At 45.1% G+C, this 25,264-nt stretch overlaps 1 protein-coding gene across 3 annotated transcripts in view; it reads left to right on the top strand.

Annotated features, from left to right (window-relative positions):
* The window catches only part of LOC106642305 (uncharacterized), a 94,311-nt gene that overhangs the window by 16,065 nt on the left and 52,982 nt on the right, over window positions 1-25,264 (top strand). Inside the window, exon 1 of one of the 3 annotated variants that reach the window (XM_089591745.1) lies at window positions 14,381-14,475. The exons of the other annotated variants lie outside the window; for them this stretch is intronic. The gene's annotated coding sequence lies outside the window, so the exon portion shown is untranslated. Of the gene's footprint in view, window positions 1-14,380; window positions 14,476-25,264 lie in introns of those variants that run through there. 3 annotated transcript variants of the gene reach the window in all.

Genomic DNA, 25,264 nt, shown 5'->3' with positions numbered 1-25,264 from the left:
ATGGTTGTATGCTGTTAGTGACACGTAATTTTCGTCCCGGCAAGATAGAAAAAGGGGGGAAAAAAACTATCGTTACGAAGAGCGGGATTGCGGTGCTCGGACACCCATTAATTTCCATTTCGCGGCTCACGCGACTTTCAACCTCCTCCCCGGTGTCGCGGCACATGTTGCACACCAACAGCAGGACAGATTACTGCACCCGTCCCACATAATACAATCTGCATCGCACATGATACAAAGCACGGCTTCTTTTTTCATGCCAATTGTGGTCCAATTGTATATTATACATTTACATTGTGTTACAGTATCCGTCCCTCCAGAGCTGCTGATTAAATCATTGGTGTTGGCAGCGGAGAGACGCGCGCGTCTCGTTTCATTGTTGTGCAACGCGTGCTGTTGATAATTTCTCGATGTTGATGCATACATGGCTGCGTCGAACGATTGAAAAGCCTGAGGTTTTCCTTATTATTGGCCTTTTTTTTTCTTTCTTTTAACCGCCTTTCTGGATGATGGAATGCATATTGTGTTGGTAAACAAAAAGAGCTGTGGTCATCCCGCGGCTGATTGCCGGGGTAGGTCTGTACATATAATACACACTCGGCAACAACCGCGAGACAATGCAAAAGTTTTCCAATGTATATCATCGACAAAGGCGGGATCGATCGGCGAGCACGAAACTGCAAAATATATAACGTAGGGGCAACGAGGCGCGCTCTTTCTACGTCCAGAGCCACTCGAGCGAAACTAGAACTTGTACGTACGCCTCCACTTGCGCAAAATTTTCTCGTGATTCTGCAGCGACGACGACGGCGCTCATCACCTCCGATGGCTAATTCTTCTCCCCCCTTGCTCCAATTCTCGTTTCGCACCGACGCGTCCTCTTTTTCTTTATGTTTCTCAGTCTCCCGTACATATAAGCTCGGCTTCTCCCGTCTTGTACACTCGTTACGCTCCGTCTTGGTATAGGAGCTAGCGCACCCGAGAAAAGTATAAAGAAGCAGCCACTCGACACAACGGGAAGCTGCTTACGTTTTTACGTACATATACGTGATGGAGCTCGCGCAAAAAGGAGACGAGAGGGTAGGTACGACAAGCGTACAAAGCACCTAAGGAGAAAAAGCCCGGTCGATCTTCTCGCGGGGGACATTCTTTTTTTTTTCCCCTCCACCTTTCCATCTTTGTATATATTATATTACTTATGACACACGCGGCTATGAGCAATACCAAACAATGAGGATGCATCTCGCGTGCACTCGCCACGTAAACTCGGATTAGTTTGTCGAGTTTCACCGAGAGCCCTTGTTTACCCGCTCTTGCCATTCGCGCATAACCCACCCCAACTCTCCGTTCCCTTGATTTTGCTTCGTACGGGCTCGCGTACGGGGATCGAGGGAATGTAAATTTTCGGATCTGCAAGTGAATCCCTTGTAATATGTACACAAGGTGTGCTGCTGTGTTGTCCACCGTGAGATATTTTTTTATCCATACTGCGTTTGGTGTATATTTACCGTACATAGATTTTGGCAGATCTAAAAATTACTAAATAAAACGCGTAGGGTGTAGTGCAACAAAGAGTCGCTGCACACGCGTCGGACAGAGAAAGGAGATGTGCGTACATCGCTTTTCGAGACGATTCGCTCTGGTTGAAAGCGTAAGCGTCCGTTATTATCCCACACCGAAGCTCCCGCGCCCGAGGGCATTAATTAAAAGTAATCGCAAGAGAAGGCCGAAATAGCTCGGCCCACCGTTACCATACGACTGGTGATCCTCCACGGGCGCGTCTCTGGCCGGCTGCCAGAGAGAGAGAGAAACGTCCTCCTCCAGTCGGCTTGTGCACCGTCCGTTGTTTGGATTCCCGAATTTCGCATAGGGCCTCCTCCGTATGTACATAATACCCTCTCTCCGTATAATTCTCCCCCCATCCCCTTGCCTCCCTTGGTTATTGCCGGTAACCAAGAACACCGGTACAGTTGGAATTTAGCCGATACCGCCACTGTCCTCTCGGTCCGTACACCTGTGCACACGCGCGAATTAATTGGGTGCGAGCGGGGAGGAACAACCGCGACTGATGAATTTCCCGCCGCCAAATATTTGTCCCTCCTCCTGCTACCGTTGTCGGGTACCAAATTTGCATGTACATACGTTTGCCGTTGATACCTATATGAATGCCTCTTTCCATCTTCTTTTATTCTTTCTCGCTGTGCTCCGAGAGTCCGTTGTTTGCCCCGAGGGGGCTGCTTAAATAGTTTTCCGACTACTGCTTCATGGAATTGGTTGACGCGACGCTCCGAGAAATACATGGGTTTATAGTGCTCGATTAACCCCGTCCTCCGAAAATTTCAATCAAGTGTATAGAATATAGTTCACCACCGGCAGCTCATAACTGGCTCGTTCCAACTATTTTCCCGAGTCTCGTTTGAAGGTGGAAAAAAAAAAACCTCCGATCCGAATACCTTTGACGAAAGTTGCCCGCGTTTTTTCAGAGGTACATTGTTCAACTTTGATATCCATAGAGTCCGGGATACTTGGGAGTGCATGTGTGCCTACGGTAAAATTTTCCAACGGAAGGGGAGGGTCGATCGCGTGAACCCTCGTACATCCGAGTGGGGGGGGGATGCAAATCAGAAGTAAAAACCAGAGGAGGGAAATCTCGTCGAGGGGTAGTCATCGATTATTCCGTGGCCGTGAAAAACTTTTTCGCTCTTCCCCACCCCCCGACCAACTCTCGCGCATCTAATAACGTAGTCGACCTCGTACTCCCTGAAACAAGGATTACAGCAAGGGGGGAAAAAAGAAATGTACGTGTAGGGGCGAGGGGATATTTCATTAGCTTTCGCGTCACGTCCGCGACTTCCACGTGCGGTTTCCGGGACCCGCTCGCAAAGCTCCACGAGGTATGTATACGCCAAAGAAAACCCGTGGAAACAAGTGCCACCTCCTTTGCACTTTCATAAGTCACCGTGTCTCCTCAGTGTGTGTGCTACACGATGACGTCGCCTTGTATTATATATAGGTAGGTACTTTGCTTCGGATGTCTCCTTCTTCACGACGATGCTCCTCCGCGTTTCTTTTTCACTGCACTGCTCGAGCCTTTCCATACATATTATAATGTAGTCGTCGACGAATCTACCCTTCCTTCGCGAGAAGCTGCTTTGCCATTTTTCACACGAGTGGCTACATATCTCGTATAGTTACCTACATTATAATTTGCAGTGTTTCTCCCTCCCAAGTCATCGTAACTGGCCAATATTCGGGAATTTCCACCGGATGATTGAAATTGACCTCCCTCTATCGACACAATGCGCCCCTGCTAATGCGTTCGGCGCACTACAACGTGATGATACGAAATTCTCCTCCCAGTCTCTCGCGGCACGTGCTCGTATTGCGCGAGCCTAAAAAAAATAATCCATGGCCCGATCAATCCGTATGGTTTAGCTGGGCGGGGAACCTACCTGTTTTCCTCCGATTTCACAGAGGCGCGCCATGAGTTTCAGAGCCGGCGAAACAACGGTGGTTGTTCAACCATATGAACTTTGGCGCTCCGAAGCACTGCACGACCCGTGTACGGCAGCCTCGGGCGTTGTAGGATTTCAAAGTTCCTCCGCCCCCCCCCCCACCCTCACACCACGAAATGACCAACATATTCATCCAATCGCTATAATTGCGCTTGCAGCAGTGGCGAGCCAATACGATGTACGGTCTCTAAATTGCGTCGAGTGAAAATCGAGGGGCATGACCACGCGTGTACAGTATACTTATACCGTATGGAGTGACTATTGCAGGCAGTGTAAAATACTTGTATAGGGGGGAAAGGTGTATAGTCGTGCAAAGCTATATATGAGCAGTGTCTACTAACTGTGCTTGCTATTATTATTGCATTGCCACCTTAGTCCCTTACGGCTTCGAGGTGGATGCAGGAGTGGATCGATTTGCATTTCGCGGAGATGGTGCTCAGTTGGTTTATATTTTTCCAAAACTCGTACGAAATAATTTGGGAGAAAGAGAATATTTTATTTATGGGATCGTGTCACGAAAACCCTGCGATGAAAGATTATATTACTCCACACGCAGGTTGCACATTAGAGTCTCGGCGAGTGGTAGGTATATGGGTATACTCTTGGCGTAGGAATAATCAATGGCATACAAGGGGCAGTATGATACACCTGTAGCATCGGATATGACATGGGCGGGAGCGGCGGACGCTGTTTCGCGTAATGAAAAAGCAAAAGAAATTACGATACGTTCAGACTTTGCGTGCACACGCTCCGTACCCTTTTCTCACGCAGGAACAGGCTGCCCTTGAGAGCTCGAGTCCTGAACTTTTGCACTGAATTTTCGATCATAATGTAATTCCGTTTTTTACCAAAAGGTTCGAAATGCCGATTATTTATGGATAGTCGTAAATTTTGCTAAATATTTTTTATATGATTTTTTTTTTACCGGATTTCCTCCCATAAATATGGATTTTTCGTAATCGTTAATAGGATGATACCTTCGCACATTTTATATATATTCGTTATCGCATCGTACGCGTGACAAAAATTTGCTCTCAACGTTCCAGATTATCGGATTAAATGAAGCTTCATGAGGCCATATTTTAATTGACACGAAACTTTTTTTTGTAAACAGCGATTAAACATATAATATCAACAAAAAACGTCATTGTCCGAGCACTATAGTGAAGCAGGAATTCATCGGTGCGGAAAAATTTTCGAAAAAGCGTCATTAGAGACCGGGAGAAAGAAGAGAGCCAACGCGCTGAAAATTGCACGAAATGCATCGGCAGACCTAATTAAATTTTGTTCTTTCACCAAACTGACATTAGTAATATATAGTTCAAGGGCGTGATACACAAATTGCACTAACCCAATACCTCAAATATGACTTGACGTTCACACACAAATTCTAAGTATCCCCAAAAACTACTTGACCCAGAGATCCTCCGTTATTGCCGCTGCAACTCCAACTTCTGCTCCTTAGAAAAAAATCTAGCCGGGTATGGTATTCTCTCTTTGTTTCCGGTTCGATTCAGCCTCCAGTGCTCAAAGACCCGGAAAGGTATAAGCCAAGCGCTGTACGCCATTGGAGCTGCCAACCCAACCGCGATATTATTCTCCTTTTCATGGGAAATGTAATTTAGGTGAGTGAAAATAATTGTGGATCCCCCAGGGAAGGTCTCCAGCGACGCACCCTTTTTTTGCTTGGCTCCTTTGTGATTTCGGGTAATTCTGGGTCAACACATTACATAATACGCTTAATTTTACAATTAGACAACGGAGGGATCGCGTTACGTGGATTCCACGTTTAATCGACCGAAAGAAGAAAGAGAGGGAGGGAAAATATAGCATCACTGCACGGACGAATTAAGTTGATACAATCAGCCCCCCCAACCTTTTCCCGTGTGAGTCCATAAATTTTATTCCGGACTGCTGATTTACATCGCTTCCGCCGTGGGTCACGTACAACGGAAATGCCATATACTAATTTCTTGTCGCGTGGTTCTCTCTCCCCTCTTTTTTTCATCCTGACGAACTGTGGACTTTTCCCTTTATCTTGGAATTAGGCTAGCAAAAATTACAAGGAATTAATTAGAGGGACCACTTTGTTCTTCCAACTAGAGGGTAAATTCTGACAAAATAATTTTCCGTGCGATTTCGCCACAGCTTCTTGTAAAATCTCTCTCACTTTGTTAACGAAATTCGTAATTAACTGGAACAGTTCTTTTTTCGGCTTGAAGGAGAAAAACACGCTTCCGTGACCTCGTTATTTTGGCATTTTTTTGGGGGGGATAATCTACAGGTGATCTCTAGTCCTGGGAAAACTCGAGGAAGGCTAAATCTCGAAACTGTCACGTTCCTACGTAACAAATTGTTATTCTGCAGAAATAATCTTATCGGTATCGCTGTACTGTGAAATTTGAAATTTCCATTTCAGCTCTCCATCATCGATATTCTGGCATGGTCCGCGATTTCCCGTACGATATATTTTCCGGCCGTGTCAGAAGTCGGCCGGAGACTGCAAGGTATAATACAAATCCGTATAGAAAGGCCGAGGAAATAATTTTATTCGATGCAAAATTGGACGGAATTTTAAAACCTTACAATATCGTTTTTACGTGACAAGGAGCTTATTTCGTGATCGCACTCGGATGGGTACACGTAAATTTTAGATTTCAATTCTACCGCTACTGTTGCCATTTTTTTGTCTCGTGTCGAAAGGTAATAAAAGCAGGATACACAGCTACAAGAAAAAAATCGAGGAAATTATTGTTGTTTTTTTTCACAATGTACAATAGATGTCAAAACTCCAATTTATTCGCTTGGGTAGCAATATAGCATCATTTTTTTTTAATTTCCAAATAATCAGCCACGCATAAATACGGCTGTTGGAAATTACTTTTTGCGAGAAAAGGCATAAAAAAAGTCGTACTAGGCGTATTATAAAGAAGGATTAAATAAAGACGCACGTCAGCACGAAGGGGAGCGATAAGATCTAGATGCGCTCGAGCGAAACAAAAACCACCAAGTCATATTTCGTTCTCGATGTATCGGGAACCGGATAACATGCCCAAACGGACATTATGTATAAATAACCGGTTAACTATACTTTTGTTTGTTTGCAATAATTCTCATGACGTACACATAATTTTCACCCGCAAAAACACACTTTATCTTTTAATTCTCGCTATATAGACTTGCAATGCCCCATTGAAGATCGATTGAACGAGGATACCCGCATGAATATTCATACGCACACCTAACCCACTCCAAGCGCTCGGTCGTGAAATAATTTCTCAACCCTCGAATACAATCAAGCGCACACACGGCCCGACGTTGTATCATACAAACGCGGCACCCACAAACGCCATTTATCGGAGCTCCTCTACCGTAACGATATTTCTTTTTTTTTTTATTTATTCCTTTCCTCCTGGCAACCACATAGACGTATATACAATATCATACACGCATATATCAGGTATAAAAATACATAACATGTTATATATGTATATATACAACTGAAATAATGACGGAGTCTCTCGGCTCATCCCCGTACCGCTTGTAATTAAAGGGTGCCGCTCCCGCGCACCCATATCCTATATACGTACATCGTGCACCTCCGCCCCCCTACTCACCTTATACGCTCCATTGCACCCCGTTGTGTATACTCGGTTCCCTTCCAACCCGAGCAAATCTAAGCCTTCCGTTCGCTCGGTCCTTTGTATACTCGTACCTTTGGCGAATAATTTTAATACGCTCTGACCGACACTCCCACGTGTGTTCTGTCGGCACGAACGAAAACAAAAAAATGCTTCATCTTTCGAAGGGGGAAATTTTGCTTGTTCGGCACGGGCAGAAAAGCTCAGGGGAGGGGCGGGCTATTTCCCAAAGTACCCGCCCGAGGGAGAATAAGTACCGGCTGGGAAACCCGCCAAACCTCGTGTCCTCGCCCTGTATACACGAGAGGGCAACACCTTTCCTGGCTGACTCGTCTTTGTCAACTCGCTCTCAATTATCCGCGACCCCCTCTCTTTTTTACTCTCCAGCACCGTAGTCGAATCAGGGAACAGACGGGGGGGGGGGGGATGTTAATTTGGTAAAATCGTCCCGGAGCCCGGATAAGTCGCCGAGCATTTCCGACAGCGGCGCTATGTATATATATGTATGCTGGCGCTCGGGCGATTTCTTGACTAATTGCCCGCACCTCTCTTTTAGCTATACGGAGACGCTAACGAGTGCCGCGGGACGCGCGAAAGGCTGTTAAGTTTGTCGAGTTAATTTCTGCTTCGCCATGTTGCACGTTGCCCTGGGCATCGGTATAGATACTGGGACTTGCTTCACTTTTGTTTCTTGGATCAAAGGACATGAAAATACTACTTGAGAAAAATGGAATATTGTTTTTTTTTATTTCCATATACACTTTCGAACATTTTTTGCGCCAGTCAATCAAGAGTTGCATCTGTATAACTTATGATTATCATATGCCCCGAAGTCCGGTTTTCCGTGTGTTTTTGTTGTTGCCACTACAATCATATTGTACCTCGTGTACATCTATTATGGTAGAGTCCAATTTTCAAATTGCACTTTCATCAACCCGCTGTTTATACGTTTCCTGCACTGGTTTTATTTATAATTTCCCTGTTTATACCTACATTTGGGAAAAAGAGGGGGGAACGTACAGGTGTTGTTATAATATTATATTAGTGATTAACTCGACACCATTGTCCCAAACAATCAAAATGGCCCTCTCTGACGAATTTCAAGAAGTATACGAACAGTGTATATGTAATACAGGGAAAGCAGCTAAAAGCAGCAAGAAGAAGGCTTGGGGGGACTGTATAGTTACGTCTCATCGAAAAGCGATTAGCGCTCGCTCGGCTATATTAAATTGACTCTGCGGCGTATTAGGGCCGATCACCGGCTTGATTATTATCATCATCGCTACCGTTAGTGTGCCCATGTACAGGTATTGCAGCGGGTGTATCGGTAGCGGAGATACGAGATTGTGAAAGAAATCCAGATAGACGGTGAAGCCGATGGAGGAGGCTGTGAAAAAATCTCCGGCTAATCCGGTGAAGTTTGCTCGAGCGGAACGTTCCTCGATGGTTATTACTATCATCAGCCGCTAACGAAGTACGCTGTGTAATACATAATACGTACATACCCGCACCCACACATAAAATATGAAATGGCGGTTTTGCTCATCTGTTGATAAAACGCTCCAACTTTGGACAATGACGCGTCTGTTATTTCTTCGACGTCGCTGTAATTGGGTAAACGAATCACATTCCACGGGGGAGTAATCGCTTTGCGGGGAAACAGCTTTGCTTAATTGTTCAGAGACGCGCGTCGCGTAGGTGCTAATTAATTTGCGTTCGTAGCACGGGTGACTGTATACTATACGACGCCGATGTAAAAGTGCACCGATTGTCTCTATATGTATTATATATATATGAGTTTTCTGTCCTATTGAAGAGACCAAATAAACAATTTATGCGAAACCCATTATTTATTATAATTTTTCACACGGATGATAGGATACCACTAGCGTGTACTCAATTGATTCTATATTCGCTCGAAGAGGCTTGATCAGTTTCAATTTGAAACGCGAAAAACAACGGCTGTAGGAAAAGGAAAAAAGATGATGTTTCGCTGTCGTCGGCTTATGGTTTGACAATAGCAGACTACGATGTACGAGCTTCTATATCATAAGTGTCCATTACGTATGTTTGTTTGTTCAAGTCAAACCCAAACTCTTTCGTCTCCCGTCACTGTATCAATGACTCGGTAGGGGCACGATGGAATATTGATTTGCGGGCGGGTGTTTCTAATCAGCGTTTCTGAAAATCTTTCGTTTGGGAGGAGTGAAAAATATCATCTTGTCTCGTATGCGTCTAGTCATACCAACCACTCATCGTTTTGAAGAAGTATGGAAGAAAGATAGAAAAAAGGGAGGCTACAATGTGAAAACCGTTAGAGCTTCTTTTCTATACTATACCTACATTATTATCAATTGAACTTTCAACCGATAAAAGTATATTTTCAAGACCAAGCATCGGGTTGTACGACTTGCGTAGTGGCATCGTTAAGAAATTTGAAATGTCCCCTTTCAATTTTAAGACATAGCAGCAACATAGGCGTATAAGTACGTGGTATAGTATAACGAAGAGTCGAGTCGATTCCCGTGACTTTCCCATCACATTCAGCGCACATGAGTCACGCGCCGAGTTCCGTAAATTTGCATCTTCTTTTTCTTGTTGCGAAAGCTCACGTCGGCAAGTCCCATGCATGCGTCCATCAATCCCGAGAACAGGGCTCTTCCCTCTTTTGACTCCCGACTCCAAGTATATGCTGTATTCCACAGCCACGTACACATGCATACGTGTATACCTATACACCGCAGAGGGAGGCGAAGCCTCGCAAAATCGAATCTGCCGCTTAATACGAGTATTAAATAGCCGAGCTGCGAAGAGCGCACGTCGGCAATGCTGCTGCATCACCGGGTGCGCGCCGCCTGCTGTTGCCAGCCCGTGTCCACTCGAATTCGAGTTTCTCCTCCATGTGTATTTTATATGTGTATATATATGTATAGCTGGGGTGCGTCCGAGCCGGCTTGACTTACCAATCAAAGCGCGCTGGTAAAGTCGTAGGCTTTCTCGGAATTTTTTTTGCCTCCGAATGTTACTCGCTCGAATGCCTCGTGAAGCTGCTGACGTTTTATATAGATTTATAGACATGTACACACGTGTATATGTATGTATAAGAACTGGATAGGGGCTCAAAACTCGCTCTTTTCTTTCGAGTTACATTTTAATAATGCCGATATATTATGTTCACCTATATTCTATTGTAAGCTCACAAAAATGAAAAAAACATCGATGTATTAAAAGGCCGTCCAACTCGTTCTCACATATGTATATTATATACTGTGATGTACGATTCCCAAAAAGAAAGGGGAAAAAAAAATCATTTCATTCGCAGATTTTCCCTCTCGAGTTCGGATGTGTATTTCCATTACCACATTTCCGGGTAAATCCCCACCTTTCTCCGGTTAACGAGAAACATATTTCTCTATTGGCCGGCGATCGATATTTTTGGCAAAGAGAGAAAAAAAAAAAAAAACAGCGAATGCCGGGGCTTTAAAACAAGAGAGAAATAGATCGAGGAGGAGGTGAGGCCCGGGGAGCAACTAGCACCTCATATACTGCGAAAATTCCCAGGTGGTGCTGGGGCACGCGCGTACGTGTGTGTGTGCCACGCCTTGGTTGTTGGATCAATCGTGTTGGGATGTGTATGAGAAAGCGGTGCCTCTCAGCTGATGAGACCACAGAGATGCCGCTGTGTATATGCTCCACTGAAGACGAGGAGGAAAAAAAAAAAAAAAAGATGTGAATCCAAGTCTCAATGTCGTAGGGGTCGATGGATCCCCTCCGGGGGATTCGGCCAACTCTCTGTGTTCTTCTCTCCCTTTTTCTCTACGGAGACATTCGCGTACACACACACACACACATATGCAATATATGTACAATATAACATACAGTGCTCAAGTTACACACATTTCCTCGATTCGTCCCCTCGCAATTACCCACACGCGCATACATCCCTGTATTCTATATGTATATTGTTACTTGGGTCTTGCAGAGGATGGCCGTGGGTGACGTGTACGGCCCGTCCGACTGGACTCTCATGCTCGTGATATCTTGCGAACGCAACGTCTGGCCATAAATTTATGATGAAAGATCAATCGTCTCCTTTATTCTTTTTCCTCTCTTCGTATCCGTTGATTACGGTTAATTTATTATACTTTTTCTTAAACAAACGTTATGTATGATCAACGTGATTTTTCATTATTATTCTTTCTTCGGTAACGATTTTTCGTTGTTACGAGATGAGTGTAAGTACATACGCGTCATTGGTACATCTGTAATGCCGGCTTGGGTAAGTAGATGTTTCAATTTCAATGGGCTGGTGTGCATATTTTGCACTTTTTGAAACTAATATGTCACTATACAATATACCTATGCATATATTATACAGATACTCGGGCACGCAAGGTATTAAATTCCATACGTTTTAATGTACGCATATGCATGACATTTTACAAGAAATTTGAAATTCTTTTCATACATTTTTACAAAGTAAAAAACAGAAAAAAACGAGAATACCCTACGTTATTGGCTTACGATGAAAATGTTTCACTAAACTTTCCATTTTACGTTTACCGCTGACATATCTCGCATACAGTTAAACTCACACACATATACACAGGCGCTGAATAAAATGGTGCAACAAAAATATACAGCTAATTAAAAAGCTTCACATCCGCGTCAACTGTAATTTTGTCACATCACTCATCGCTCGAAAATTTTAAGCTCCACTGTGTCCTGGCACATTATTATTGACAACTACTCCCGTTGCTGCTATACCTATACACGATAAACTTGTATTCTTGCATACATATATGTATACACGTATACCCATACGGGTACAAGCCGAGATACGGATCTCATGAATGATATTGTTAATATACATCAGATAGTCGTGTCGGCCAGAGTGCAGCCGTGTAGCATTTGTAGTTTATTATGCATCGGAGATGCAGACGAGGATATATTTATAAGAGAGGCATCGGCTCGTCGAGCATTATTTCCTCCTCCCACCTTACTTCCGTGCACGCGTGTATATATACCTATAGCTCTTACTCCTCGACTCCCGCCGCTTCATATCGATTCAACTGTATGTACGGCATCTCCGTTGGCGTTCGCTCTGCCCACCCGGCCCGCCCGCGAAAAGACTCCGAGATCGAAGAAACGAGGTGACGAAAGTACCCTTTCTTTTCCTCTTATTGGACAGCCGTATTTGGAAGAAGTAGCAGCAGTCTCCAGAGATAAAGAGAACGTTCAGTGTGTCGATGGAGGATGAAAAAAAAAAAAAAAAAAAAAAAAAAAGTTCCTTTGCTCATTGAATCGAGCCTCTCTTTTTCCCTCCTTCTACCGTTTCTAGATAAATACATGCACACATACATGTAACGTACGTGTGTTTGCGTAACTCTTTCTCTTGAAGTTGATGTGCTCTCTTTTTTTCTTCCATGTACTCGGGTATAGCTTTTTTATATTCCCCGTATATGCGCGCGTTTTTGCATGTGCCATTTGTCTTTACAAATATATATTGCCCTATTGCATCGCGCTTTGGTCTTTGCGGAAAATACTTTCGGTGTACTGTACATACGAATACATACATATATAAATGCCAAAAGTCTCTTTACGTATATATAGATATAGATGTGAAAATTATACGCACGAAACATAAAACTCGGTGTTTGAGCGATAAACTGGTGGTGAACTTTCATATCACCAGTGCAGTGGCTTTTTATTGTAATTCCCGCGTTACTTTTATTCCAGCGTAATACACATTTTCGTGAAAACGTAAACTTTAACTTTTAAATTTACACCACAAATTTATTTTAGCTATTCGTGGGTCGAATACTATATTCTCTTTTTGCCATCAGCACGTGCTCTCGATTCCTCGTACGAATGAACTAAATACACCGTGCGCATCTGCAGGTTTTCGAGCCCGTGCTCTTTCGCCAAACGAAAATCAAAAAAAAGGAGTCACATTTCCATTTAAGTTTTTCGGAGCGAGAAAATAGAGAAGAAAGAGGGGCTTTTCAAACTCCGAGCCCGACGATGAACAACATAGCTGTGTACGTATAAAATCAACACCAGTTGGACGGCGGAGGGTCCCCGCGCTCTGTTATCTCGTTCCCTAAAATAACGCCGCGCTTTTGGTTTCGCTGAAAATTCGCACCCCTTATACCACGTATTGATTCAAAACTAAGAGGATTTTCGCTCTGTATTCCTCTCTCTCTCTCTCTCTTTCCCGTTTGATTTAACTCAATCCAAACGGGGAGCAAAGAAAAGAGAAGAGTGCAGCCAACGCTGCAGTAGCACATACATGCTGCAGCAACAAAACAAGGTATACGAAGGGAGAGAATGAAGCGGAACAGTGCGGGGCTCCCTTCATGGAAAACATCGTCGTCGGTATATGCAAGTATAAAGGCCAATTGAGAAAATGAAAGGAGCAAAGGCTTATACACAAAGATAATGGAAATAAGAAGAAGAAAACTAAAGAGAAACGATATCACGGACGAAGCGAGAGAGAGAGAGGGTGGGGGATACAGTAAAAAAAGGAGCAAGTATACGTACAGAGACTTAGGCGAGACGAGGCGAACGAGCAATGGTCTGGGGCTATACATACATATATGCTACCCATAGTCCACTGCTGACTGCACGATGTAACAGTATTATATGTATATATACGCTAGTTGTACAGGTATATAGCTGTGCTAACTATAGTGTGTGCAATATACGCCGGGCGCCATGTTTTCCCCTCCTGCTCGTGCGCGGTTGCGCGCACCGCCACCTACTCCACAATTTCCATTTTCCCGTGTGTATGTATATATATGTATACAACCGCCCCCGAGCCAGCTCTGCCCGCTGCCGCCGATGTGCTCCTCCGAGCTCTGCCTCGCTCAGTGCGAGCCGCGTACGCGACGCGCCCGGTTTGCTCGCTCGTTCGATTTTACGACGAACCGGTGAGTGTGTGCACCGTGTGGTTTTTTTTAATTATTTTTTATTCCTTTTTCCTCGTGTCTCTCATACGTGCGAATTGATAACGAGGCAACAAAATCAGACGTCGTGTGCGGTTGTTCAATTGTGCGGTCAGTTTGCCGGTGTGCTAATAATTTATAATTACTTGGGTACATTATTATATACTTTTGGAGTCGCCGTGTCTGCTGTATACTCGACGTTCGGAGTTCTCCGAGTTCACTGGACGCGGCTGTGTGCGTGTTGCGTGTGACTCTTCTACGCCACCTTCCACTCGAGCGTGACTATACAAGTGTATATATTACTTATACACTCACTCCGCTCGTTGTTTCCAAGGTTTACGAACGATTGGGTGTTCGGAGATTGAGAAATCGGTGAGTTGTTCCGAAGAACGTTACCTTTATCGCGGGTTATCCTTTACTACATATTATTATCCCGTTGAGCTATACCTGCCTCATCATATCTCTTGGAGTTTGCTTAATTCAGTTGCGGTTGTTGTCTCTGTAACATTTTGAAATATCCCCCGTCGGAATATTTGCCCAATGTCTCCCTTGTGCTACAGGAAGCACAAAACCCACACGGCGGTGCATTACAGCATAGGCGTGTAGGTACTACCCATCCAGCCGCGACTGGAGTGCGCTAATTTCTCTCGGCGTTCAATCACCGGTGACTAATTGCCTGTCCGAGCGAGCGAATGCCGGCTGATGCGCTTTTTTTTTTTTTTCGAGCTCAACGACCTGTACGGGTATACACACGCAGTGCTGCTTTTTTAGTGATCCGCCAAAATAAGCTGGTAGTGGAAGCAACCCTGACTTCGACTGATGTCGCATTACATTCGACGATTTAAAAACTGGCAGCGAGGCCAGTACTCCCTCCCGGTCTATTAATAAACATTGTCTGCGTGCCGTCTCGGATTCATTTGTATGCAGCTCTCTCGCGCTCAGCTTCTGCCCGGCACTGTTTAATATATAATAATATGTGTACCCCTGGGTGTACAAGTGAAAGATCGACGTCTCGCCGAGCTTTCTTTCGTGCGATTTCTCCTTTTTTTCTTCTTTTTGGTAGCTCTCTTCGAGAGGTCTCGGGAAAAAAGAGAGCCTTCTCTCGACTCGAGGGCTTTACAGTCGTGCATGAAATATTCACGAGCTAGCGTATATATATTATAGTTACACTCGGGCACTCGTCCTAATGAAACCGGCATATTACAATCGATGGTAATGCCAATTTACATGCGAAGTGATTTTTTTTTGTTTTCCCCGAAAAAACCTCAAAAAGTAAACACGAAGCTAGATTTAATAACGGGCAATCCTCGAGTGGAAGCGCGTGAAATAATTCAATATGAACTGGACAAACGCGCGGAAGGGGGGGTAACGACTGAAATAATCGGGGGGGGGGGTAGGCATTACACGGAGGAAGAAAAAAAAAATAAGTGCACAGTGTACCGTGTTGTACTTGGTAGTGCGAACGCGCGAAGAAAGGAGAGAGAGGCGCCGATGGAAGTAGGAACGGCACGCGCGGTTTATTGCTCGTTCGGGGAAAAATAAAAGAGAGGAAAGGAGCTTTCGTTGCGAGGGAAACGTGAGGATGATCACCGCAGCACACGATCCTCGTTCTCGTCCGAATTTCATTATTTAGCGCTTCCGTACTTTCTTTCTTTCTTTTTTTTTTTGGCTCACCCTCGCGCGCAACAAGTTGCCCCGTTCAATTTTTTTTTCCCCTTTATACATGTTCAATCACCCTGTTGTAAAATTCACCATTGCGACTGTTATTTACCCAAAAAAAGCGCTCTGCGGATCACACCAAGTTGATACTATTTTTTGTGCTTCTGTACGCTGCTTTGTCGAGTGTCGGCACTTTGATGAAAAAGAATCCACGCGCTCGTAGATCCCCATTTATTAATAGGAGCGTCGGACACAAAGAACGGGAGGGTAAGGATATCCCGTCTCCCCGACTCCATACTCCCGCACGACACACCCCCGTTCACATATTCCGCACGAATGCTGCGAAAGATCAGCGGATCTGCTGCTGCGAGATAAACGAAGACGGGAATAATATATACATCCTCCCCCCCTCCCTATAGATATACGTTCCGCACTCGCGTGTACAATAAACCCCACAGCCGAGTAGGGGAGGCTTACACGCAAGGGGGAAAAAAAAAAATAAAGAGAGAGAAGAAGTAGTGTGGTACAGCAGGGGTTTAACTCGCGCGATGGGTGACTGAGCGTGCAGAAGTGCAAAGAGAGGCACGACGACGTCTATATGCCCCCTCGACAGCAGGTGTCGGATGATCCTCTCCTCTCTACCGCTCGATCTGAGACTCTTCTGCATAAGTACTTGTATATACATATATATACATAACTCCCGATCTGCACGGATAGTGCGATGTCTCTTGGAGCGTAATATCGTCTACTTTTTCTTTTTTTTTTTTTTTTTTTTGCGTACCTATCGTTTGTGCACATGATAAACGCACAGCCCAATGCCGTTTCCACTATTATCATACACGTGAGAGCGAAAGCCTCGGCATCCGTTAGCTCATTTATTTACTACTTGCGTTATATTATCTCCGAAGATGTTTACTCGAAGGAACGACGCACACGATGTACCTGTATGTTTCATATACAATATATGTCGTTATCTTCGATTCGAATGAGTTTATCGGTGAGCACCTACTCGGTCTCGTGATAATGATCTTACTTATTTTTGTTTGATATCGTAGACACGTATAAGCTACACTCCGTGGGACGAGCGCAAACTCGATAACTTTCGAAAGCTCCGAGCTGTCGATGCGCCAACGAAACAAGAGTATATACACCCTCTCGGATGCCGTGTGCATGTTTAACCGTGCGCGCACACACGGATAAGTAAGCGCGGATCGTGATCGGCATCGGCAACGGCAACGAGAAAAAGGAAATAAAGAACTGTGCGCGCGGACACAAAGAAGACTTTGGCAGCAACAGCCGATATGTCTCTCGGTGCACGCTGTAGGTACGTGTTGTATATATATATATTTTTTTTTTCAGTGACAACGCTGGGATTTACCATCATGTTATATATATACATGTAGGTACCTTCGTCGTCTCGGGAGCTTGCGCGCTCGAGGGGGAGCTCTTTTGCTCCTTCCTTCCTCTCTTCCTCGGCTCCTTGTATCCTCCTTTACTTTACCCACCACACGCAGCGACTGTCACTCGCACAGATCCGCGCTTCGGTGTGTGTATGCGCCTTCTTAGACGTCGCTGCACGTGGGACGCCCCCTCGCTTATAACATATACGAGTATTATACACAGAGCCACGCGTTACTTACAGTCCCGCGGATGTGACTCTAGAAAATCGGGGCTGAACAGCTCCGTCTGCGCAGCGTTACACGTCGCTACGCATGTGCGCGCCCTCATCCTCTCGCTACCGTCACCGCCAGACTGCTCGTATGAAAAAAAAAAAAAAGACTCCCCTCACTATCTAAATGGTGGATTCCCTTCTTCTTCACTTTGGCGTATTTTTGCCCCGCTGCCTGTCAGCCGTGTGTATTAGCTCTTTTTTTTTTTTTTTTTTTTTTTGCCACTCCATCCTGCCCGCGTGCTCTTTGAGCTGGGGAGCTTTGACCGGGTCACACAAAGCCCATTGACGAGGGCTTGACAGTGTCACTCGCGCCTCTCCTCCCATCCTCCGCGACCCTTGTAACATATACCTACACACGCACTGCTCCTCCTCTCAATCGTTTCGCACGCCAGCGGTGTCAACTAGAAAAAAATTGCGTATCGAGCGAAGAGCCCGACGCTTTCGTGATTTTCTTACATACTATTCTCGTGAATTATACTTTTGCCTCGTCCATACGCGTGATTACGGCGTCGGTACATTGAGCGCGTGAGAGTGCGATGGATCAGCCTCTATTTCCCTGTGGGTACAGCGTAGACCCGTTTTTCTCGCAACTACAGAGTTCGATAAATAATAATATATACCTATACGAGGGAACTCGGCGCCAACAACGGCACTCAAGCGGTATATTATATATAAGTGGAGGAGGGCGCCTTGGGTCCCGCGCGTAAATTGCAGGGAGCGGCAATTGCATTATGCAGCGTCGTCGCGGGCGAGCTTTTGCGCCCAGATATATATACCTATTACCATAAGTGCGGGCGCGTGGGCCGAGTGCACGCAAATTCGCCACAAAGTGTACAATATATACAATATGTGTATGCATTATATTATGCCCAAAGTGTTACAAACACGACGTATGGGGTATAAGTGCGTCCTGTCGCCACGAGGCAATTTTGCCAAACATCTCTCGGCTGATATTTTACACCCTGCCTCCTCGAGGCGAACCTTCGAGCGGCTCTTTTTCCAAACCATGTATATATATACGTCCGTTGGTGCGATTGGCCGGGATCAGTCGTCGCTGTGCGTTTATGGTATACATAATACACACTAAAACACGTGGGCGCGATCCAATAAGTTGCTGGTATGAAAAAAAAAATTTACATAAACCCCCCCCCCACTCCCATGCATCTGTGTAAACATTCGGGCAGTAGGCACGTTTACTCCAAACGTTTTACAACTATTTGGTTTATTTGCTTCCCTCCTCCCTAAAAGAAGAAGCGCGTGAGACTACATAAGATATTCCCTTTTTTTTTTTTTTCAGTGTCGATTCTCACAGACGCCTTGAATGAAGAATAATGTGTTGTTTGTTATACGTACATCACGTTGTCCAAACAGAGTCGACTGCCTTTCTTTTTTCCCTCCTCCGTTCCTGCGCGTGTGTCCTCTACGTGTATTATATATTATACCGATAACATATGCTACCTTCTTCCGACCTGTGACTGCGCATGTAATATCCTTACGAGGAGACTCGGCGGAGAACGTCGCTGTTTCTTGAAGGATTGCATGCAGGTCTTTGTACGTATAAGGTAATGTAAAGCATTATAGGTACGCCGAGTTGTTGTCACGTGTGTGTCGCATGCGAGGAATGCTATATACCTACGAAGAACGGCTGGGATGATGTATATAGAATAGACTCTCGCCAACCGGAGCATGCGAGAGGAAGTTCCGGGACACACGAGTTTAATTTCACCGTTGGGGGCATGTGTGGCACCATTGCGCTGTACCTTACATGCCTTTCATATCTATATACATGTTCACCGAGTGCGGAAGAGGAAATGGGGAAGCAAGAGCTCGAGGGGTAACCCATAGACTCGAATACGGAATGAGCGGCATGACGGACCAAGAGAGAGAAATGGTCACAAGATGCACCCTGTGAACGCGTATAATGTGCACCAGAAATAATATATACGTGAATATATAGTATACCCTGGGTTGTGTTGCTGCTACCTCGCTTTCAAAAACTCCAAAGAATAATAAGTAGCACATGCGCATCCTACTGTTTCCAAATGTATATGTAATTACTATACATATTGACAATGCAACGCTGCATATTATAAATTCGTGTGGATGTACGACAAAATCCTTTTACTATCCTCTCTGATGCAGAAAATGTGTATGCATAAATATACATCGGTGATGGTCAAACTCATTCTTGTGTTTTACGTATATATACGCGAACGTGACCGACCAGAAGGGCCGTAATTCATCCGGAAGCTCCTCCACCATCCGCCGCAAGCAATGAAAGCCGACCCTAAAAACTTCAAGGCTAAGACGAATCTTTTTTTCCCCTCCTCTACTGTATATAGATGTACGTCAGTGGACGTGTATATATAGCTGTGGCGCGGGGGTGAGTGCACACGAGAGGCAGCTGACTCGTCGATCCTCGGTTAACTTGAGATGGAAAAGCACAAGTTCTGCTGCTATGTTGTACATGTACTGATGGTGATTATACATATATATACTTGGATTCCTCGGAATCTTTGGTGCATGCAACGGACGGAAGGACGGATGAAATTACGCCGGACGGCATTTGACGACCGGCTGCATAGGATTCCGAGCGAAGCAGAGTTATTAATCAGCTGCAGCACCCTTTTACCGGGAGAGTATGAAAAACGTGTACGTAAATCCGAGCGTAAATCTATATAAAAATCAAAGGTCTCTCGCCTATTCAGCCACTACGCGTCCATCAGTCCAATCGCCATCACCTATACAGTACCCTTAGAAGCGCATTTAATGCACAATCTGCTTGTCTCGCGCGACGCGTGGGCTGTAATAAATTCGTCGTATTGCTTGCGCTCGGCCATTGTATACATTATTATATACACGTGACTGATGTATTATGGCAAGCTGGAATCGATGTATCTCACGTCCCGTTTGATAATTATGACGGGCCGTAGAACATATACATATATATCGGGTTCATAAATCACGCGCGCCCGAGTTCAATGAGCCCCTACACCGCGTTGAGATGATATTATATTCGCATTTGATACACGTCCGTGTATACTATATATATTATATTTGAAATTAAACGGGGCGATTTTTCGACAAAATTGCATTTGTTCCAGAGTCGATGTCACTCGCCAATCGATGCCAATTTAGGGAGATTGGCTGGAATTGACGTTTATTATCTACGGTTTGGTGCGTCTTGGCCGAGTGTCGCTGATACCGAGCGCCAAACAAAAAGCAATATTATAGAGAGATTAAACAGCCAGTTGATGTTTCATATGTAATCTTTATTTTCTTTCTTTCTTTTTTTTTCCTCCATCGACGCGCGTTGATTTCGTTTTGTCATTTTTGGCTCATGTTCGATCGATACGAGTATATATATTTAAAAAATGTTATCACAAGATCGAGACAAACAAACAGTTGGAATTTCATCACAGCTGCCCAAAGTCAAAATCACTCGAATAATACCCTGCACCATCAAATACGTCACGCTGCGTATATATAGCTCTAGCGCGTTTTCTAGGCAACGAATTCATTTCGAGTCCCCTGGGAATCCGTCGAAAATAACAATTTCCCGCTATCGGGTTCGGACAGCGTCGGAGCGTTGCGCGTGAAGAGAGAAAAACAAAAAAAAAACGCGCTCGCGCGTGCCAACCTCCTGCCGAAATAATCCCGGAAAATCCCGCTGCTGCTCCATCTATCCGGCTCCGCTTCTCGATAGTTCCATCCCCCTGTACACACGTATCGTGTGGCCTCGTCCATCCCCGCACACATGTATACGCGCTTACAGCCAAAGGGGAGGTATCAGCAAGATACGAAATCCAAAATTGCTCCCGAATTATCCGAACGCACATCTGCCGGCCCGTATATGGGCGAACCAGCCGATGCGAAAACTATGAGACGAGGGGAGCTTGGCTCTGTACACAACTATTTCGGCTGATGACGCTATACTGTACGGTCGTAATGCTGTTATTGGCGCATTACAAACGAGGACCGCACACCACACGCTGTTTGGTACAATTATCGCAGTTCGCAGATGGCATTTAATGAACAACGGATAAGTGCATATAAAATAATAGAGCAAAAAAAAAACAGTTAGGGTGCCCGAGAAAAGCGTGTATGAACGACACCTGTGTCGGAAAACGTGCAGCCATTATTTCGTGCAGTGACGCTCCCCGGGAGCTGTTTGGGGAATTGCGAAGATAACGGAGTCTGTTGCTGCACAGTGGGTCGTCTTATCGCGCCCGTGCGTGGTTTTTATCGGTAGCGTGAAGGTGATGACTTTTTTTATGAATGAAAAAAAAAAAAACAACCTGCAGTGAGTAGTACCCCCAAGGTATGGGCGTTTTTAATTATCGTTTAACCCATATTTGTCGTTGTCAGTTATGATTATAATTATTATTTTGTTTCCTTCATCCATGTCTAATGGCCGTTGTTGATCATTAAAATGAGCCTCTAATAACCATATACTGTACAGTAGAGTTCCTGCGAGAAGTAAAAGAATACCGCGCCTCAGCTCCGCCCCTAAAAAGAGAGAGAGAAAGGCATTCGTATCCGCCTGTATGTATATTATCATATACCCGAGGAATAAAATTAAAATTCATCCCGACGCGTCGAGGCCTCAGGGGAGGAGGGTTGCTGCCTCCTAATGCACGAGAAGCGATCGCGGCAATCCATAAATAACCGAGAGCCGCCAAAACTTTTTGTATGTATATGTAGCTCGCGTCTCGCGGCGCACACCTTTTAAGAACAGTAGAGTGCGAAATTTTAGCTTCTGAAAAATCGATCCGACCTATAGCTTCTCCACATCCTTTGCCTACATAATATGTATACCTGCTCCACCCCCAGCTTTGGGACAAGTATATCATAGAGGACGAGTACGATCATTACGGTGCAGCTGAGTCCTCCGTGGCTGGTATGTGCGCATATGTATTCGGAAATGACCTTGTTATTACCGCGGTAGCGGATGGGCAGTGGTGGAAATAATGTGTAGGGTGGGTCCCCGTGGGGGCAAAACGGCGCGTATATGATGAATTGGTTCGCGGTGCCCTCGTGATTCCGTGCCAGCTGAAATCACGCGTGCTCCTCTCTCTCTCTACGAGAGTCGGCTATTATCGAGGCGCACCAGGGGACACCGCCCTCCGTATAGGCCGAGAGCTTTTATACCGTCGTTACCGGGGTGAATGGATTTTTTTTTTTTTTTTTTTTGAGCCTTTGGTTGTCCCTCTCCCTTTCTTATGAAGAAACTGCGATCGAACGACAAACATTTTCAACCTTTCGAGCCAAATGTTTTATTCATATGCGGCTCCTCTCGTTTTATATATGTATATGTATACCTGTCCTCGTAGAGAAAAGGGTTCGTGGACCCGTGCAAACTTTCTCGGGCTGCCCCGGAGGGGCTTGGGCCCGGACGCTACCTCGATCTTCGTATTGCACAATGGCTTTCTGCCTCGCGCCCGTGTATCCTTTTTTTCCCCTCTGACTCTATGTACTCTGATCCATACACGGATAGATGGGTACAACAGGGAGGAGGTATTCTTCTTCTCGTATGTGCACATCTTTAGCCCTTATTTCAGCAAGAGGCCGTCCACTGTGCAACTAACCCGCTTTCCCGTCCGAAATATGCACGCTTGGTTTTTTCGCGCGACCCTCCGGTCGAAACTTTGAAGCCGGGGGGCGCGTTCGACAACTTCAAAGCTCAACCGTGACCCAAAACCCTCGCTCGAGAATGTGCCCGTGCCTTCGGGCTCTCGAGGAGAGACGGGGGGTGGGGGCGAGGGCTCCATGTGTATGATACAAAAGTGCAGCGAGTATGTAGGTACAAAGAGCGCCCGCTACTGCCATACGTATAATATACTCTATGGATGTACATATATGTATATATAGGTGTGATGGAGGGAAGCCCCGGCGTCAATGTTAATCCGAATCCACCCGCGGGGGACGCTCAACTTTTTCTTATCCTCTTCGAATTGATGGTGGAGCGAGCGGAGGGCCGATTTTGTTAGAAACCGGTTTCATTCCTCTCTATCTCTCCTCGCGAGCTCGTAACTGTACCGATGGGTGCTCTCAGGAGGTGTAATGCACTTGCGGCAAAGTGACAAATTTTCGCGGGATCTGACTCGTAGACGCTGAGCTTTTTGGGTCATACCGAAGAAAAACTTGCAGTATAAAGAGGATACAATGTTTCTCTCTTATGCTCCGAAATATTTATATCTCTGGCCCGGTCACACTGTACAAAGGAGCTTCAGAGCAGATAATTGATTTTATGTAACGAAGGCAAGCTTTTATCCAACGTACACAGAGAAGCTTAAATGATCTCCGCAGGGAGAGCTTTTAGAGCCAAGGTCCGTGACCAGCTGAGAGCTTTAAGCGATTTTTGGTGTTTTCGTTGCCTCTTTTGTTTCTCTTAGCCGATTCTGAGATTTCGGTGATACCTTGATATCCAGTAACGGTATAGCGCACCCTTGTTATCATACCCGCCAACAATCAATCGACAAATCCAATTGGTACTACAATTAAATCTCCCGATACATGTACCAGAAATTCACAAGACCGAAGCACATTCTCTCGCTTGATATTACGCCAACTGCGGCGTTTCGCAGAATATATTCCAACGGAAGCTGCGCTACTGTACGTGACCTCCTTACTCGCGCGTACATACATAATGTTACGTAGTATACGTGTATGGGTGGGGTTGGAAATTCAACGAACTCTGCTGCAGCGGACCGGCGTTTTCGCTTTGGATGCTAAACAGGACATTGCGAAGTGCGTGTATATACCTTGGCGCCTGTACCCCCTTTCCGCGGGCTAAGGTGGGCTGTGTCCGGCGGAGGTGGCGCGTGAATTATTAATGTGCAATTTAACGCGTTACCCTTTTGGATGACTTTGATTCGGGTGCGGTGCACGGAACGGCTGATGCCCGTGAATTCAAAGTGGTTCTCGCCCGACTCGCAGTGCCGGTGTTTTAATGTCGTTACGATTATCGACTGTATAGTATGTTTCTCGCTAGACGGGCTCTGCGGTCGCGTTAATGGCTGTTTCAACCTCTTTTGCGTGGCGTTTTACCTTGGGCACGAAAAATCATGCTGAGAAAAATACGGAAAAATATTTGTACCCTCGCTCTTTTTTTTTCTTCTTTTTTTGCACGAGGACTCGAGTTAAAACTTTCTTTTAGTATATACTTTTTTCACGTTCATTTACTCTCGTGAAAGACGAGTTCTTTTAATGGTTCGACGTGGAGTATATTCCTCCAAAAAGTATGTTGGTTTTTTTTTTTTTTTTTTTTTTTTCAAGAGTAGCTCAAACAGCTAAAGACCCTTGAATTATACCCCACAGTCGGTACTACACACTCATTTGAGTAATCGTGTCAACGACATGCACAATTAATTACCGAGGCGCATGTTCATTAGAGCTTCTTCGCCATATTGTGTTGTATGAGTGATGAATTCATCAAATTGACGCAAACACGTAGGATGTAGAAACAAACTTTTTTTTTTCTTTTTTTTTTTTTGCAGCTATTTACAATAATATTAAAATACAATCCAGTGTCGTCGCGAACGACGATGATTTGCACACAATGCTCCCTCGGAATCGTCATGTCTGCTGAAGCATCATTACCAGAGAAACCGCGGATGGGCTTGCCCTTCTTTTCTCGGCTTTCGAGGTTAATGAGTTATGACTTTGTCACGTAGGCACTTATACTTGGCCGGTCCATTCCTTATTGGTTACGCATTCACACACATACCATGCAACACAACACCATATCGCCCTCTTGGGGCCATTATTCTTTTAGCATGCATTTCTGTCGCGTGAGAAATACCAACGCCCCCATTGTTTATTATTCCC

The sequence above is a fragment of the Copidosoma floridanum genome, unplaced genomic scaffold, assembly GCF_036245765.1.
Source record: "Copidosoma floridanum isolate Cflo_tuat_1 unplaced genomic scaffold, Cflo_Japanese_pri ptg000013l, whole genome shotgun sequence".
Lineage (NCBI taxonomy): Eukaryota > Metazoa > Arthropoda > Insecta > Hymenoptera > Encyrtidae > Copidosoma > Copidosoma floridanum.
Note: the sequence above shows the minus strand (reverse complement) of the source record. Positions and strands in the feature narration are given on the sequence as shown.